Consider the following 17,841-nt stretch of genomic DNA (forward strand, 5'->3'; position numbering starts at 1 on the left):
TAGTCCCTTAACCTCTAAGTCTTCAATACACCAAAATCACTAATGGGCACTAGATGCACTTACAGAACACAAGTGAATTGTGGGAGATATAGGTCATACTGCTTACCAGCATGTCATACTTTGGTTCGGTTGTATTGTTGGATGAAGCGTCCCGGACCGGCATTACGCATACGCTTACGTGAGACTGGTTCTACCGACGTGCTTTGCACATAGTTGGCTGGCGGGTGTCAGTTTCTCCAACTTTAGTTGAACCGAGTGTGGCTATGCCCGGTCCTTGATAAGGTTAAAACATCACTAACTTGACGAACTACCGTTGTGGTTTTGATGCGTAGGTAAGAATGGTTCTTGCTAAGCCCATAGCAGCCATGTAAAATTTGCAACAACAAAGTAGATGGCGTCTAACTTGTTTTTGCGGGGCATGTTGTGATGTGATATGGTCAAGACATGATGCTAAATTTTATTGTATGAGATGATCATGTTTTGTAACCGAGTTATCGGCAACTGGCAGGAGCCATATGGTTGTCGCTTTATTGTATGCAATGCAATCGCTATGTAATGCTTTACTTTATCACTAAGCGGTAGCGATAGTCGTAGAAGCATAAGATTGGCGAGACGACAATGATGCTACGATGGAGATCAAGGTGTCGCGCCGGTGACGATGGTGATCATGACGGTGCTTCGGAGATGGAGATCACACGCACAAGATGATGATGGCCATATCATATCACTTATATTGATTGCATGTGATGTTTATCTTTTATGCATCTTATCTTGCTTTGATTGATGGTAGCACTATAAGATGATCCCTCACTAAATTATCAAAGTATAAGTGTTCTCCCTGAGTATGCACCATTGTGAAAGTTCTTCGTGCTAAGACACCACGTGATGATCGGGTGTGATAAGCTCTACGTTCAAATACAACGGGTGCAAAATAGTTGCACACGCGGAATACTCAGGTTAAACTTGACGAGCCTAGAATATAACAGATATGGCCTCGGAACACGGAGACCAAAAGGTCGAGCGTGAATCATATAGTAGATATGATCAACATAGTGATGTTCACCGTTGAAACTACTCCATCTCACGTGATGATCGGACATGGTTTAGTTGATATGGATCACGTGATCACTTAGAGGAATAGAGGGGTGTCTATCTAAGTGGGAGTTCTTAAGTAATATGATTAATTGAACTTAAATTTATCATGAACTTAGTACCTGATAGTATCTTGCTTGTCTATGTTGATTGTAGATAGATGGCCCGTGTTGTTGTTCCGTTGAATTTTAATGCGTTCCTCGAGAAAGCAAAGTTGAAAGATGATGGTAGCAATTACACGGACTGGGTTCGTAACTTGAGGATTATCCTCATTGCTGCTCAGAAGAATTACGTCCTGGAAGCACCGCTGAGTACCAGGCCTGCTGCTGATGCAACTGACGACGTTAAGAATGTCTGGCAGAGCAAAGATGATGACTACTCAATAGCTCAATGTGCCATGCTTTACGGCTTAGAATCGGGACTTCAACGACGTTTTGAACATCATGGAGCATATGAGATGTTCCAAGAGTTGAGGTTAATATTTCAAGCAAATGCCCGAATTGAGAGATATGAAGTCTCCAAGAAGTTCTACAGCTGCAAGATGGAGGAGAATAGTTCTGTCAGTGAGCATATACTCAAGATGTCTGGGTACTGAAATCACTTGATTCAACTGGGAGTTAATCTTTCGGATGATAGCGTCATTGACAGAATTCTCCAATCACTGCCACCAAGCTACAAGAGCTTCATGATGAACTATAATATGCAAGGGATGGATAAAACAATTCCTGAGCTCTTCGCAATGCTAAAGGCTGTGGAGGTAGAAATCAAGAAGGGGCATCAAGTGTTGATGGTCAATAAGACCACCAGTTTCGAGAAAAAGGGCAAAGGGAAGAAGAAGGGGAACTTCAAGAAGAACAGCAAGCAAGTTGCTGCTCAGGAGAAGAAACCCAAGTCTGGACCTAAGCCTAAGACTGAGTGCTTCTACTGCAAGTAGACTGGTCACTGGAAGCGGAACTGCCCCAAGTATTTCGCGGATAAGAAGGATGGCAAGGTGAACAAAGGTATATGTGATATACATGTTATTGATGTGTACCTTACTAATGCTCGCGGTAGCACCTGGGTATTTGATACTGGTTCTATTGCTAATATTTGCAACTCGAAACAGGGGCTACGGATTAAGCGAAGATTGGCTAAGGACGAGGTGACGATGCGTGTGGGAAATGGTTCCAAAGTTGATGTGATCGCAGTCGGCACGCTACCTCTACATCTACCTTCGGGATTAGTATTAGACCTAAATAATTGTTATTTGGTGCCAGCGTTGAGCATGAACATTATATCTGGATCTTGTTTGATGCGAGATGGTTATTCATTTAAATCAGAGAATAATGGTTGTTCTATTTATATGAGTAAAATCTTTTATGGTCATGCACCCTTGAAGAGTGGTCTATTTTTGTTGAATCTCGATAGTACTGATACACATATTCATAATATTGAGGCCAAAAGATGCAGAGTTGATAATGATAGTGCAACTTATTTGTGGCACTGCCGTTTAGGTCATATCGGTGTAAAGCGCATGAAGAAACTCCATACTGATGGACTTTTGGAACCACTTGATTATGAATCACTTGGTACTTGCGAACCGTGCCTCATGGGCAAGATGACTAAAACGCCGTTCTCCGGTACTATGAAGAGAGCAACAGATTTGTTCGAGATCATACACACAGATGTATGTGGTCCGATGGATGTTGAGGCTCGTGGCGGATATCGTTATTTTCTCACCTTCACAGATGATTTAAGCATATATGGGTATATCTACTTAATGAAACATAAGTCTGAAACATTTGAAAAGTTCAAAGAATTTCAGAGTGAAGTTGAAAATCATCGTAACAAGAAAATAAAGTTTCTACGATCTGATCGTGGAGGAGAATATTTGAGTTATGAGTTTGGTCTTCATTTGAAACAATGTGGAATAGTTTCGCAACTCATGCCACCCGGAACACCACATCGTAATGGTGTGTCCGAACGTCGTAATCGTACTTTACTAGATATGGTGCGATCTATGATGTCTCTTACTGATTTACCGCTATCGTTTTGGGGTTATGCTTTAGAGACGGCCGCATTCACGTTAAATAGGGTACCATCGAAATCCATTGAGACGACACCTTATGAACTATGGTTTGGCAAGAAACCAAAGTTGTCATTTCTGAAAGTTTGGGGCTGCGCTTATGTGAAAAAGCTTCAACCTGATAAGCTCGAACACAAATCGGAGAAATGTGTCTTCATAGGATACCTAGAGGAGACTGTTGGGTACACCTTCTATAGCAGATCCGAAGGCAAGACTTTTGTTGCTAAATTCGGAGTTTTTCTAGAGAAGGAGTTTCTCTCGAAAGAAGTGAGTGGGAGGAAAGTAGAACTTGATGAGGTAACTGTACCTGCTGCCTTATTGGAAAGTAGTTCATCACAGAAACCGGTTTCTGCGACACCTACACCAATTAGTGAGGAAGTTAATGATGATGATCATGAAACTTTAGATCAAGTTGTTGCTGAACCTCGTAGGTCAACCAGAGTAAGATCCGCACCAAAGTGGTACGGTAATCCTGTTCTGGAAGTTATGTTACTAAACTATGACAAACCTACGAACTATGAAGAAGCGATGGTGAGCCCAGATTCCGCGAAATAGCTTGAGGCCATGAAATCTGAGATGGGATCCATGTATGAGAACAAAGTGTGGACTTTGGTTGACTTGCCCGATGATCGACAAGTAATTGAGAATAAATGGATCTTCAAGAAGAAGACTGATGCTGACGGTAATGTTACTGTCTATAAAGCTCGACTTGTTGCGAAAGGTTTTCGACAAGTTCAAGGGATTGACTACGATGAGACTTTCTCACCCGTAGCGATGCTTAAGTCTGTCCGAATCATGTTAGCAATTTCCGCATTTTATAATTATGAAATTTGGCAAATGGATGTCAAAACTGCATTCCTGAATGGATTTCTGGAAGAAGAGTTGTATATGATGCAACCGGAAGGTTTTGTCGATCCAAAGGGAGCTAACAAAGTGTGCAAGCTCCAGCTATCCATTTATGGACTGGTGCAAGCCTCTCAGAGTTGGAATAAACGCTTTGATAGTGTGATCAAAGCATTTGGTTTTGTACAGACTTTTGGAGAAACCTGTATTTACAAGAAAGTGAGTGGGAGCTCTGTAGCATTTCTAATATTATATGTGGATGACATATTGTTGATTGGAAATGATATAGAATTTCTGGATAGCATAAAGGGATACTTGAATAAGAGTTTTTCAATGAAAGACCTCGGTGAAGCTGCTTATATATTGGGAATCAAGATCTAGAGAGATAGATCAAGATGCTTAATTGGACTTTCACAAAGCACATACCTTGACAATGTTTTGAAGAAGTTCAAAATGGATCAAGCAAAGAAAGGGTTCTTGCCTGTGTTACAAGGTGTGAAGTTGAGTAAGACTCAATGCCCGACTACTGCAGAAGATAGAGAGAAAATGAAAGATGTTCCCTATGCTTCAGCCATAGGCTCTATCATGTATGCAATGCTGTGTACCAGACCTGATGTGTGCCTTGCTATATGTCTAGCAGGGAGGTACCAAAGTAATCCAGGAGTGGATCACTGGACAGCAGTCAAGAACATCCTGAAATACCTGAAAAGGACTAAGGATATGTTTCTTGTTTATGGAGGTGACAAAGAGCTCATCGTAAATGGTTACGTTGATGCAAGCTTTGACATTGATCCGGACGATTCTAAATCGCAAACCGGATACGTGTTTACATTGAACGGTGGAGCTGTCAGTTAGTGCAGTTCTAAACAAAGCATCATGGCGGGATCTACGTGTGAAGCAGAGTACATAGCTGCTTTGGAAGCAGCAAATGAAGGAGTCTGGATGAAGGAGTTCATATCCGATCTAGGTGTCATACCTAGTGCATCGGGTCCAATGAAAATCTTTGGTGACAATACTGGTGCAATTGCCTTGGCGAAGGAATCCAGATTTCACAAGAGAACCAAGCACATCAAGAGACGCTTCAATTCCATCCAGGATTTAGTCCAGGTGGGAGACATAGAAATTTGCAAGATACATACGGATCTGAATGTTGCAGACCCATTGACTAAGCCTCTTCCACGAGCAAAACATGATCAGCACCAAGGCTCCATGGGTGTTAGAATCATTACTGTGTAATCTAGATTATTGACTCTAGTGCAAGTGGGAGACTGAAGGAAATATGCCCTAGAGGCAATAATAAAGTTATTATTTATTTCCTTATATCATGATAAATGTTTATTATTCATGCTAGAATTGTATTAACCGGAAACATAATACATGTGTGAATACATAGACAAACAGAGTGTCACTAGTATGCCTCTACTTGACTAGCTCGTTGATCAAAGATGGTTAAGTTTCCTAGCCATTGACATGGGTTGTCATTTTATTAATGGGATCACATCATTAGGAGAATGATGTGATTGACTTGACCCATTCCGTTAGCTCAGCACCCGACCGTTTAGTATGTTGCTATTGCTTTCTTCATGACTTATACATGTTCCTATGACTATGAGATTATGCAACTCCCGTTTACCAGAGGAACACTTTGTGTGCTACCAAACGTCACAACGTAACTGGGTGATTATAAAGGTGCTCTAAAGCTGTCTCCGAAGGTACTTGTTGGGTTGGCGTATTTCGAGATTAGGATTTGTCACTCCGATTGTCGGAGAGGTATCTCTGGGCCCTCTCGGTAATGCACATCACTTAAGCCTTGCAAGCATTGCAACTAATGAGTTAGTCGCGGGATGATGTATTACGGAACAAGTAAAGAGATTTGCCGGTAACGAGATTGAACTAGGTATTGAGATACCGACGATCGAATCTCGGGCAAGTAACATACCGATGACAAAGGGAACAACGTATATAGTTATGCGGTCTGACCGATAAAGATCTTCGTAGAATATGTGGGAGCCAATATGAGCATCCAGGTTCCGCTATTGGTTACTGACCGGAGACATGTCTCGGTCATGTCTACATAGTTCTCGAACCCGTAGGGTCCGCACGCTTAACGTTTCAATGACAGTTATATTATGAGTTTATATGTTTTGATGTACCGAAGGTTGTTCGGAGTCCCAGATGTGATCACGGACATGATGAGGAGTCTCGAAATGGTCGAGACATGAAGATTGATATATTGGAAGCCTATGTTTGGATATCGGAAGTGTTCCGGGTGAAATCGGGATTTTACCGGAGTACCGGGAGGAGAGGCGGCCAGGGCTGGGACACGCGCCCCTCCCCGCTAGTCCTAATAGGACAAGGAGAGGGGGGCGGCGGCGCCCCCCTTCCTTCCTCTCTCCCTCCTCTTTCCCCCTCCCAAGTCCTAATCCAACTAGGAAAGGGGGGAGTCCTACTCCCGGTGGGAGTAGGACTCCTCCTAGCGCTCCCTCTCTCCTGGCCGGCCGCACCCCCCCCCCCTTGCTCCTTTATATATGGGGGCAGGGGGCACCCTAGACACACAACAATTGATCAGTTGATCTTTTAGCCGTGTGTGGTGCCCCCCTCCACCATAGTCCACCTCGATAATACTGTAGCGGTGCTTAGGGTAAGCCCTGCGTCGATAGAATATCATCATCGTCACCACGCCGTCATGCTGATGAAACTCTCCCTCAACATTCGGCTGGATCGGAGTTCGAGGGACGTCATCGGGCTGAACGTGTGCTGAACTCGGAGGTGCCGTGCGTTCGGTACTTGATCGGTCGGATCGTGAAGACGTATGACTACATCAACCGCATTGTGCTAACGCTTCTGCTTTCGGTCTACGAGGGTACGTGGACAACACTCTCCCCTCTCGTTGCTATGCATAACCATGATCTTGTGTGTGCGTAGGATTTTTTTTGAAATTACTACGTTTCCCAACACTACTATGAGGAGGACTCCTCCTCCTGGTGCGCCCTGCAAGGGCCGGCCGGCCTCCCCCCTTGCTCCTTTATATATGGGGCAGGGGGGCACCCTAGGACACACAAGTTGATTGTTCCAAGCCGTGTGCGGTGCCCCCCCTCCACCATAATCCACCTCGACCATATCGTAGCGGTGCTTAGGCGAAGCCCTGCGTCGGTAGCAACATCATCACCGTCATCACGCCGTCGTGTTGACGGAACTCTCCTGTGAAGCTCTACTGGATCGGAGTTCGTGGGACGTCATCGAGCTGAACGTGTGCTAAACTCGGAGGTGTCGTACGTTCGGTACTTGGATCGGTCGGATCGTGAAGACGTACGACTACATCAACCGCGTTCTCATAATGCTTCTGCTTACGGTCTACGAGGGTACGTGGATGATACTCTCCTCTCTCGTTGCTATGCATCACCATGATCTTGCGTCTGTGTAGGAATTTTTTTGAAATTACTATGTTCCCCAACAGTGGCATCCGAGCCAGGTTTATGCGTAGATGTTATATGCACGAGTAGAACACAAGTGAGTTGTGGGCGATACAAGTCATATTGCTTACCAACATGTCATACTTTGGTTCGGCGGTATTGTTGGATGAAGCGGCCCAGACCGACATTACGCGTACGCTTACACGAGACTGGTTCTACCGACGTGCTTTGCACACAGGTGGCTGGCGGGTGTTAGTTTCTCCAACTTTAGTTGAACCGAGTGTGACTACGCCCGGTCCTTGTTGAAGGTTAAAACAACACTAACTTGACGAAATATCGTTGTGGTTTTGATGCGTATGTAAGAACGGTTCTTGCTCAGGCCGTAGCAGCCACGTAAAACTTGCAACAACAAAGTAGAGGACATCTAACTTGTTTTTGCAGGGCATGTTGTGATGTGATATGGTCAAGGCATGATGCTATATTTTATTGTATGAGATGATCATGTTTTTTAACGGAGTTATCGGCAACTGGCAGGAGCCATATGGTTGTCACTTTATTGTATGCAATGCAATCGCCCTGTAATTGCTTTACTTTATCACTAAACGGTAGCGATAATCGTAGAAGCAATATTTGGCGAGACGACAACGATGCTACGATGGATATCAAGGTATCGCGCCGGTGACGATGGTGATCATGATGTTGCTTTGCAGAAGGAGATCAAAGGCACAAGATGATGATGGCCATATCATGTCACTTATATTGATTGCATGTAATGTTTATCCTTTATGCATCTTATTCTGCTTGATTGACGGTAGCATTATAAGATGATCTCTCACTAAATTTCAAGGTACAAGTGTTCTCCCTGAGTATGCATCGTTGCCAAAATTCGTCGTGCCGAGACACCACGTGATGATCGGGTGTGATAAGCTCTACGTTCACATACAACGGGTGCAAGCCAGTTTTGCACACGCAGAAATACTCGGGTTAAACTTGACGAGCCTAGCATATGCAGATATGGCCTCGGAACACTGAGACCGAAAGGTCGAGCGTGAATCATATAGTAGATATGATCAACATAGTGATGTTCACCATTGAAAACTACTCCATTTCACGTGATGACCGGTAATGGTTTAGTTGATTTGGATCACGTAATCACTTAGATGATTAGAGGGATGTCTATCTAAGTGGGAGTTCCTAAGTAATATGATTAATTGAACTTTAATTTATCATGAACTTAGTCCTGATAGTATTTGCATATCTATGTTGTAGATCAATACCTTGCGATGTAGCTCCTCGTTTATTTTTGATATGTTCCTAGAGAAAAATAAGTTGAAAGATGTTAGTAGCAATGATGCGGACTAGATCTATGATCTGAGGGTTATCCTCATTGCTGCACAGAAGTATTATGTCCTTGATGCACCGCTAGGTGACGGACCTATTGCAGGAGCAGATACAGACGTTATGAATGTTTGACAAAACTCGGTATGATGACTACTTGATAATTTAGTGCACCATGCTTTACGGCTTAGAACCGGGACGTCAAAAACATTTTGAACGCCACGGAGCATATAAGATGTTCCAAGAGCTGAAATTGGTACTTCAGACTCATGCCCGAGTCGGGAGGTATGAGACCTCTAACTAGTACTTTGCCTACAAGATGGAGGAGAATAGCTCAACCAGTGAGCATGTGCTCAGATTGTCTGAGTACTACAATCACTTGAATCAAGTGGGAGTTAATCTTCCAGATAAGATAGTGACTGACAGAATTGTCTAGTCGCTATCACCAAGTTACTAGAACTTCATGATGAACTATAATATGCAAGGGATAAAGGAAATGATTCCCAAGCTCTTCATGATGCTGAAATCAACGAGGGTAGAAAACAAGAAAAGCATCAAATGTTGATGGTTGACAAGACTACTAGTTTCAAGTAAAAAGGCAAGGGAAAGAAAGGGAACTTCAAGAATAATGGCAAGCAAGTTGCCACTCCCATGAAGAAGCCCAAAGCTAGGCCCAAACCTGAAACTGAGTGCTTCTACTGCAAAGGAAATGGTCACTGGAAGTGGAACTGCCCTAGATACTTGGCGGATAAGACGGATGTCAAAGTGAACAAAGATATATTTGATATACATGTTATTGATGTGTACTTTACTAGTGTTTATAGCAAACCCCTCGGTATTTGATACTGGTTCAGTTGCTAAAAGTAATAACTCGAAACGAGAGTAGCAAAATAAACAAAGACTAATTGAGGACGAGGTGACGATGTGTGTTGGAAGTAATTCCAAGGTTGATAAGATCACCATCGCACACTCCCTTTACCTTCGGGGTAAGTGTTGAAGCTAAAATAAATGTTATTTGGTGTTTGCGTTGAGCATAATATGATTGGATCATGTTTATTGCAATACGGTTATTCATTTAAGTCAAAGAATAATTGTTATTCTATTTACATGAATAAAACCTTCTGTGGTCATACACCCAAGGTGAATGGTTTATTGAATCTCGATCGTAGTGATACACATATTTATAATATTGAAGCCAAAATATGAAAAGTTAATAATGTTAGTGGAACTTATTTGTGGCACTGCCGTTTAGGTCATATTGGTGTAAAGCACATGAAGAAACTCCATTCTGATGGACTTTTGGAATCACTTGATTATGAATCACTTGGTACTTGCGAACCATGCCTCATGGGCAAGATGACTAAAACTCCGTTCTCCGGAACTATGAAGCGAGCAACAGATTTGTTGGAAATCATACATACTGATGTATGTGGTCTGATGAATGTTGAGGCTCGCGGCGGGTATCGTTATTTTCTCACCTTCACAGATGATTTGAGCAGATATGGGTATATCTACTTGATGAAACATAAGTCTGAAACATTTGAAAAGTTCAAAGAATTTCAGAGTGAAGTGAAAAATCATCGTAACAAGAAAATAAAGTTTATATGATCTGATCATGGAGAAGAATATTTGAGTTACGAGTTTGGTCTTTATTTGAAACAATGCGGAATAGTTTCGCAACTCACGCCAGCCGGAACACCACACCGTAATGGTGTGTCCGAACGGCGTAATCGTACTTTACTAGATATGGTGCGATCTATGATGTCTTTTACTGATTTACCGCTATCATTTTGGGGTTATGCTTTAGAGACAGCTGCATTCACGTTAAATAGGGCACCATCTAAATCCGTTGTGACGACGCCTTATGAACTATGGTTTGGCAAGAAACCAAAGTTGTCGTTTCTTAGAGTTTGGGGCTGCGATGCTTGTGTGAAAAAGCTTCAACCTGGTAAGCTCGAACCTAAATCGGAGAAATGTGTCTTCATAGGATACCCAAAGGAGACTGTTGGGTACACCTTCTATCACAGATCCGAAGGCAAGACATTTGTTGCTAAGAATGGATCCTTTCTAGAGAGGGAGTTTCTCTCGAAAGAAGTGAGTGGGAGGAAAGTAGAACTTGATGAGGTAATTGTACCTTCTCCCGAATTGGAAAGTAGTTCATAACAGAAATCATTTCCAGTGATTCCTAGAACAATTAGTGAGGAAGCTAATGATGATGATCATGAAACTTCAGATCAAGTTACTACCGAACCTCGTAGGTCAACCAGAGTACGGTCCGCACCAGAGTGGTACGGTAATCCTTTCTGGAAGTCATGTTACTCGACCATGACGAACCTACGAACTACGAGGAAGCGATGATGAGCCCAGATTCCGCAAAGTGGTTGAGGCCATGAAATCTGAGATGGGATCCATGTATGAGAACAAAGTATGGACTTTGATTGACTTGCCCGATGATCGGTGAGTCATTAATAATAAATGGATCTTCAAGAGGAAGACAGGCGCTGATAGTAGTGTTACTATCTAAAAAGCTAGACTTGTCGAAAAAAGTTTTTTGATAAAGTTCAAAGTGTTGTCTACGATGAGATTTTCTCAATTGTAGCGATGCTTAAGTCTGTCCAAATCATGTTAGCAGCTGCCGCATTTTATGAAATCTGGGAAATGGATGTCAAACTGCATTCCTTAATGTATTTCTTAAAGAAGAGTTCTATATGATGCAACTAGAAGGTTTTGTTGATCCTAAAGGTACTAACAAAGTGAGCAAGCTCCAGCGATCCATCTATGGACTGGTGCAAGCATCTCGGAGTTGGAATATATGCTTTGATAAAGTGATCAAAGCATATGATTTTATACAGACTTGCGGTGAAGCCTATATTTACAAGAAAGTGAGTGGGAGCACTACAACATTTCTGATAAGTATATGTGAATGACATATTGTTGATCAAAAATAATGTAGAATTTTCTGGAAAGCTTAAAGGAATGTTTGAAAAGAGTTTTTCAAAGAAAGACCTCGGTGAAGCTACTTACATATTGAGCATCAAGATCTATAGAGATAGATCAAGACGCTTGATATATTTTTAATGAGTACATACCTTGACAAGATTTTGAAGCAGTTCAAAATGGAACAGTCAAAGAAGGAGTTCTTGCCTGTGTTGCAAGGTGTGAAGTTGAGTAAAGACTCAAAACCCGATCACAGCAGAAAATAGAAAGGGAATGAAAAGTCATTCCCTATGCCTCGGTCATATGTTCTATAAAGTATGCTATGCTGTTTACCAGTCCTATTGTATGCCTTAGCTTCTTTCTAGCAAGGGAGTACAATAGTGATCTAGGAGTAGATCACTGGAGAGCGGTCAAAATTATCCTTAGAGGACTAAGGAAATATTTCTCGGTTATGGAGGTAATAAAAGAGTTCGTCGTAAAGAGTTACGTTGATGCAAGATTTTTTACATCGATCTAGATGACTCTAAGTCTCGATCTAGATACATATTGAAAGTGGGAGCAATTTGCTAGAGTAGCTCCGTGCAGAGCATTGTAGACATAGAAATTTGCGAAATACATACGGATGTAAATGTTGCAGACCCGTAGGCTAAACTTCTCTCACAAGCAAAACATGATCACTCTTTGGGTGTTAATAACATAGCGATGTGAACTATATTATTGAATCTAGTAAACCCTTTAGGTATTAGTCACATGGAGAAGTGAACTAATCACATAAAGATGTGAACTAGATTATTGACTCTAGTGCAAGTGGGAGACTGAAGGAAATATGCCCTAGAGGAAATAATAAAGTTATTATTTATTTCCTTATATCATGATAAATGTTTATTATTCATGCTAGAATTGTATTAACTGAAAACTTAGTTCATGTGTGAATACATAGACAAACAGAGTGTCACTAGTTTGCCTCTATTTGACTAGCTCGTTGAATCAAAGATGGTTAAGTTTCCTAACCATAGACATGAGTTGTCATTTGATAAACGGGATCACATCATTAGGAGAATGATGTGATTGACTTGACCCATTCCGTTAGCTTAGCAGTTGATCGTTTTAGTTTACTGCTATAGCTTTCTTCATGACTTATACATGTTCCTATGACTATGAGATTATGCAACTCCCGATTACCGGAGGAACACTTTTTGTGCTACCAAACGTCACAACGTAACTGGGTGATTATAAAGGTGCTCTACAAGTGTCTTCGATGGTACTTGTTGAGTTGGCATAGATCGAGATTAGGATTTGTCACTCCGATTGTCGGAGAGGTATCTTTGGGCCCTCTCGGTAATGCACATCACTATAAGCCTTGCAAGAAATGCAACTAATGAGTTAGTTGCGGGATGATGCATTACAGAACGAGTAAAGAGACTTGCTGGTAACGAGATTGAGCTAGGTATTGAGATACCGATGATCGAATCTCGGGCAAGTAACATACCGATGACAAAGGGAACAACGTATGTTGTTATGTGGTTTGACCGATAAAGATCTTCGTATAATATGTAGGAGCCAATATGAGCATCCAGGTTCCGCTATTGGTTATTGACCAGAGACGTGTCTCGGTCATGTCTACATAGTTCTCGAACCCGTAGGGTCTGCACGCTTAACGTTCGGTGACGATCGGTATTATGAGTTTATGTGATTTGATGTACCGAAGGTAGTTTGGAGTCCCGGATGTGATCACGGACATGACGAGGAGTCTCGAAATGGCCGAGACATAAAGATTGATATATTGAACGACTATATTCGGATACCGGAAGTGTTCCGGGTGATTTCGGAGAAAACCGGAGTGCTAGAGGGTTACCGTACCCCCCCCCCCCCCGGGAGAAGTAATGGGACACATGGGCCTTAGTGGAGAGAGAGAGAGGGCCGGCCAGGGCAGGCCGCGCGTCCCCTCCCCCTCTGGTCCGAATTGGACTAGGGAAGGGGGGGCGCCCCCGTTTCCTTCTCCCTCTCCTCCTTCCTTTCTCCCTCCTAGTAGCAGTAGGAAATGGGAGTCCTACTCCTACTAGGAGGAGGACTCCTCCTCCTGGCGCGCCCTGCAAGGGTCGGCCGGCCTCCCCCCTTGCTCCTTTATATACGGGGGCAGGGGGCACCCTAGGACACACAAGTTGATTATTCCAAGCCGTGTGCGGTGCCCCCCTGCACCATAATCCACCTCGATCATATCGTAGCGGTGCTTAGGCGAAGCCCTGCGTCGGTAGCAACATCATCACCGACATCACGCCGTCGTGTTGACAGAACTCTCCTATGGAGCTCTGCTGGATCGGAGTTCATGGGACGTCAACGAGCTGAACGTGTGCTGAACTCGGAGGTGTCGTACGTTCGGTACTTGGATCGGTCGGATCGTGAAGATGTACGACTACATCAACCGCGTTCTCATAACGCTTCCGCTTACGGTCTACGAGGGTACGTGGACGATACTCTCCTCTCTCATTGCTATGCATCACCATGGTCTTGCATATGTGTAGGATTTTTTTTGAAATTACTATGTTCCCCAACAGGCTCATCCAGGCGGCATGCAACAAATGGCATGGGATCGTCGAGGAGATCGCGGCTCGCCCGGAGAGCGGCGCTAACGTCGAGGATCAGGTACGACACGCCGGTCTCCCGCTTCTATTCGTCGTGCGTGCCCGCCAACTGCTTGTTCCTCCGCGTAGCTGGTGCACATGTTCGCCTTGTATCGCCTAGGCAACCGTGACCAAGAGTTCAAGTACCTCCACGTTTACAAGCACATTGACAAGTGCGAGAAGTGGGCGGAAGTCCGGCGTACCCTCGACAGGGCCAAGGAGACCTACAAGCCGGACGCGCCGACGCCGGGCGCGTCAGAGGGGCGGCCGGACGGCATCAAAGGGGCCAAGAAGGCGAAACACGTCGACGCGGGTGCGGGAGTCCATCGAGCATTGCCTTGCCGACGCACAGGCCCAGGCCATCCTATGTGAAGAGAAGACCGAGGTGCGGCGGTCGGCGTTGATGATGAGCTGCACCGTCAAGCTCGACCTACTCCGGACCAACGTCGCAGCGGAGAAGTGGAATACCGACCTGACTTTCCTGCTGGGCGGGGCGGACATGCTCCAAAGGAACGACGAGGCGGTCAAGGCGTGGTACTTGGCAGAGCGTGGTCTCATCCTGAACCAGCTGCCGTCGACGGCGCCGCCAACTCCCACGCCCACGCCCACGCTGACGCCGCCAAGCCCGAGCGATGATGCCTACACGACTCCTCGCAGCACAGAAGCCACGTCGACGCCGCCCAGCACAGAAGAAGCTCCGACCCCGCCAAGCCCGCACACGCCGACTCCGCCGACGCCGGAGGCCGGCCTCATCGTCTGACGCGTGCCCTTTCTTTTTGAACGCCGAACTTTTCATTCGATCGTCGAACTATAGCCGCATGATCGCCAAATTTGTGGCGTCTTTTGTGAGCCGAAATGGCTACGTTTGAATTTGCTGCGGGTTGGGAGGCGCCTAGGGACATGGCTGGGAGCTTGGTCATCCTAAGGACCGATCTAGCGTCGGTTTGTCCCCAGAGCGCTTTTTTTCGACGCCCTAGAAGGCTGAACTGCTGGAAATGTTCTAAACATGTACTCCATCTATTCCAAATTATTCGTCGTGGTTTTAATAACTAAAACCACAACGAATAATTTAGAACGGAGGAAGTAGCACGAGGAGTGATTACGTCGCGGCCGGGCGCCGACATGGACAGGACAGCACGCCCTTCCATTGACTATCCTCCCTTTGAAAACGAGCTCCAACTACTTGTACGTGTCACAGTGAATTTCATGTATAGTTGTATTAAGAGCCTGTTTGGACTGTTCTACTCCTTAAAATTCAGCTCCGCTCCAGAAAACACAAACCAAACGGGGTAGCTCCACGATATGCCGCTCCGCAAAAAAACTAAAATCCGGGGTACAACTCCCAGTTTTTTATGAAGCTCTTCACGGGGTGCTCCAAAAAACTCTAAAAGCTGGAGTTAGGTGGAAATTACCCACCACTGCTACCAGTAAGTGGATACCCCTTCGTTTCTTCCCCCTCAACCAATCAAATAGATCCTTTCCACCAAATTTATCATTCTTGAAGCTGGAGCTAGATGGCAGCCAAACATTCTCTTTGATAATACTACAACTTTTAAATGAAACTACTCCAAAGTGAATTTAGTGAAGCGAAACCGATTTTTGTGAAGCGGAGCAGTCTCAAACAAGCCCTAATAATGGACGCAAGTGGTCGCCCGCGGCATCTGGATCTCAGTGGTCGATCTTAGCCGCCCGGTCAACGCACGGCCGGCCGACGACATGCGTGGGGCCAGATCCAGCGATGAGATACACTACTGCCTTCAGCTGGAAATCCGCAACGGATAATACAAAACACGGGCTACAAGCGGGATTTCCGCGGCCCTGATCGGTCCAACATTGCGAGAGTAAGTTTTAATGATTTAAACGCTTTTATATTAGTTTACAGAGAAAGTAGTTTTTTGTCAGAATAAGTTGATCGACGACTTCTGCGAGTCCCCAACCCTAAGGCTCTTGGTCTTGGATGCCTCCGTCCTCCGGTGCCGACGCCCAACGCCGACGCCGATGCAGCGTAATCCCTGCCTCTAGCAAGGTCCCGGTGATCCCTCGCCGGTGACGCCGCGTTTGTGTTTTGATTTTCGGCCGCAAAATGTGGATTTCGGCCGAATTTCGGCCATCTCGGCCTGAAGCGAAAAGTATATTTAGGCCGAAATTGCTCAAATTTGACAAATTTTGGTCAAATTTAAGTCAAATTGTAGTCAAAATTTGGTCAAATTTCAGCCGAAAATTTTGAAAATGACCGAAATTCGGCCATCTCGGCCTAGAGCGAAAAAAAGCTCAAACCGAAAATCAAAACACAGCGCCGCGTCAAGGTCTCGGATTCGAGCTCGGGGTTGTGCGGCACCCTTCAACCCAAGTCGACTTGTCCAAATGAAAATTTCAGTCACCTGTCCTGAAAGCACAGCCGCAGCTGCTGCGTTTTCCACGCTTTGCCGTCTATTCTGAACCCACACCCATGGACTTTGACCGGTGCTTCGCACGTACGGCACCGGCCGTAACAGCGAGAAAATTCAACCAGCTCCGCCCGTCCTAGTCCAGGAAAGACTCGAGGTCGATTCGTCGGTTTCATGGTACGCACTGTACTTGGAAAGCTCGTTCGAATCCACTCTTCCATCGTGCACAACGTGGCCTTATTGCGAGCAACGGGCCGGGCAGACCAGTACGCGACCCTACAAATCCATTCAAGTTTGCACCAGCTGCAGGAGATTGGTGCACCTAAATATTATCCTCTCGCCACCTTTTCCCTCCAGTGTCCTCTGAGCAAGTCAAACAAATGGAGTGCTTGGATTTAATTTGACCGGCAAAGGGGCCAAAGGAGACCTGAACGACGTTTGGATTGACACGTTTTTGTTTCTTCTCCTCGGCTTCTCTGGAATGAATGGGAGATTCTCCTGAGCATTTACATTTTCACCGTTAATTAAGACTGAAATCATGTAAGCTGAGACATTTCTCTTGGCCTTGTACAAGAATTGTCTCTTCATCCTACTGGATATTTCTCCGTGCTCATATGACAGCCAGGGCTTGGCGTCTAACCAAGTGGAATTTTCTAGCTTTTGTATTATTATTATCATTTCGCAAAAAGGCTTTTAGATAAGTTGCTAGATGTGTTGACAGGGCTTGTTCTTTAGTTTCCCGTGGTGTTTTATCCCTTGGTTAGAATTCCTAGTTTATTGATTAGTTGCAAGATGAATCAAGAAAGGTCAACGCTACGTGTCCGCCAGCTGCTCTTTGCCAAAGATGAATTGGGTCACGAGTCCTGATTCGTGTGATGGTCATCGTGTGATAGTCCAACCATCGCAACAACACCATGTTGCAATAGGGTTTGGAGCAAAGTCAACGCAGCAGCATCCGCTCCCCAACATCGCATGTGTTGCAAATCGATGCTACGCAACATTGCCTATGTTGCAAACCGATGTTGCAGAAGCAGCACAACCATTGCAGCATCGTCGCCAAACAACATGCCCCGCAGTCATTGCCACCATCGTCGTGTCTTCCGTTGGCATCACCAGCATTGCAGGGCCGTTTGCAACATGATCGA

The sequence above is a fragment of the Triticum urartu genome, chromosome 5A, assembly GCF_056163025.1.
Source record: "Triticum urartu cultivar PI428250 chromosome 5A, HENAU_Tu73, whole genome shotgun sequence".
NCBI lineage: Eukaryota > Viridiplantae > Streptophyta > Magnoliopsida > Poales > Poaceae > Triticum > Triticum urartu.